At 39.9% G+C, this 2,283-nt stretch overlaps 1 non-coding gene across 1 annotated transcript; it reads right to left on the minus strand.

Moving 5' to 3' along the window:
* Positions 1 to 1,559: 1,559 nt before the first annotated feature.
* LOC114679083 (U6 spliceosomal RNA) lies at positions 1,560 to 1,669 on the minus strand. Its single transcript, XR_003730770.1, has one exon. It is a non-coding gene; the product is annotated as a U6 spliceosomal RNA (small nuclear RNA).
* Positions 1,670 to 2,283: the final 614 nt, after the last annotated feature.

Consider the following 2,283-nt stretch of genomic DNA (forward strand, 5'->3'; position numbering starts at 1 on the left):
AGCCAAACTCCACTGCAAAAAAAAAAAAAAAAAAAAGTCTGGGCACAGTGGCTCACACCTGTAATCCCAGCACCTTGTGGGAGGCTGAGGCAAGCAGATCACCTGAGGTAGGGAGTTCGAGACCAGCCTGACCAACATGGAGAAACCCTGTCTCTACTAAAAATACCAAAATTAGCCAGGCGTGGTGGCACATGCCTGTAATCCCAGCTACTCGGGAGGCTGAGGCAGGAGAATCGCTTGAACCTGGGAGGCGGAGGTTGCAGTGAGTCGAGATTGCACCATTGCACTCCAGCCTAGGCAACAAAAGCAAAACTCCGTCTCAAAAAAAAAAAAAAGAAAAAAGAAAAAAAACACCTACCTTAAGTTAAAAATATGTTAATGCTAGAAAATGTTAATGATCATCAGATCCTTCAGCAAATTATAATCTTTTTTCTGGTAGAGGGTCTTGCCTCATTGTTGATGGCTGCTGACTGATCAAGGTAGTGGTTGCTGAAGGTTGGGGTAGCTTTGGCAATTTCTTAAAATAAGACAACAGTGAAGTTTGCTGCATCAATGGACTCTTTCTTTGATGGAAGACTTACCTGTAGCATGCAATACTATTTGATAGCATTTGACCTACAGTAGAATTTCTTTCAAAATTGGAGCCAATCCTCTCAAACTATATCACTGCTTTATTGACTAAGTTTCTGTAATACTCTATATCAGTTGTTGTCATTTCAACAATGTTCACAACATCTTCCCCAGGAGAAGATTCCTTATCAAGAAACCACTTGCTTTGTTCATCCATAAGAAGCAACTCCTCATCTTTTCAAGTTTGATAGTGAGATTGCAGCAATTCAGTCCCATCTTCAGGTTCCACATCTAGTTCTCTTGCTATTTCCACAACATCTGCAGTTACTTTTTCCACAGAACTCTTGAACCCCTTCAAGTCATCTGTGAAGGGATTAGCATCAACTTCTTTCAAACTCCCGTGAATGTTCATATTTTGATATCCTCCCATGAATCATGAATGTTCTTAATGGCATCATCTAGAATAGTGAATGTTTTCCAGAAGATTTTCAATTAATTTTTCCAGATCCATCAGAGGAATCACTATCTATGGTAGCAATAGCCTTATGAAATTTATTTCTTAAATACTAATACTTGAAAGTTGCAATGACTCCTTGATCTGTGAGTTGCAAAGGGATGTTGTGCTAGCATGCCTGAAAACAATATTAATATCCTTGTACATCTCCATCAGTACTCTTGGGTGGCTGGGTGCATTGTCATTGAGCAGTAATAATTTGAAAGGAATCCTTTTTTTTTTTTTTTTTGAGCTGTAGATCTCAACAGTGGGCTTAAAATATTCAGCATACCATGCTATAAACAGATGTGCTGTCAGCCAAGCTTTGTAGTTCCATTTCTAGAGCACACCAAGAGTAGATTTAACATAATTCTTAAGGGCCCTAGGATTTTTGGAGTGGTACATGAACACTGGCTTCAACTTAAAATCACCATTTGCATTAGCCCCTAACAAGAGAATCAATCTGTCCTTTGAAGTTTTTGTTTGTTTGTTTGTTCGTTTTATGGAATGCTTCACTAATTTGCATGTCATCCTTGTGCAGGGGCCATGCTAATCTTCTCTGTATCATCCCAGTTTTTTTAGTATATGTGCTGCCAAAGTCAGCACCCTTTGAAGTTTCGAAGCCAGCACTGTCTTTTTCTCTGTAACTGTAAAGGTCCTAGATAACATCTTCTTCCAACATAACATTTCCTCCCCCCCCCCCCCCGAAAATCTGTTGTAATGATTGCCACCTGTCATCAATTATCTTGAGTAGCTCTTCTGGACAACTTGCTGCAGCTTCTGCATCAGCACTTGCTGCTTCCCCTTACATTTTTATGTTCTGGAGATGGCTTCTTTTCTTAGACCTAATGAATCAGCCTCTGCTAGCTTCCAACTTTTCTTCTGCAGCTTTCTTCCCTATCTCAGCCTTCACGGACTTGAACAGTTAGGGCCTTTGCTTGGATTAGGCTTTGGATAAAGGAATATGTGGCTGGTTTGATCTTCTACCCAGACCAGTAAAACTCACTCCATATCAGCAATAAAGTTGTTTTACTTTCTTAGCATTGTGCATTTACTGGAGCACACTTTTAATTTCCTCCAAGAACTCTTCCTTTGCATTCAGAACTTGACTAACTGTTAGCCACAAGACATCTAGCTTTTGGTCTATACAGACTTTCAAAACACCTTCCTCATTAACCGTAATTATTTCTGGCATTTGATTTAAAGTGAGAGGCTGGGTG

Source organism: Macaca mulatta, chromosome 6, assembly GCF_049350105.2.
Source record: "Macaca mulatta isolate MMU2019108-1 chromosome 6, T2T-MMU8v2.0, whole genome shotgun sequence".
Classification (NCBI taxonomy): domain Eukaryota; kingdom Metazoa; phylum Chordata; class Mammalia; order Primates; family Cercopithecidae; genus Macaca; species Macaca mulatta.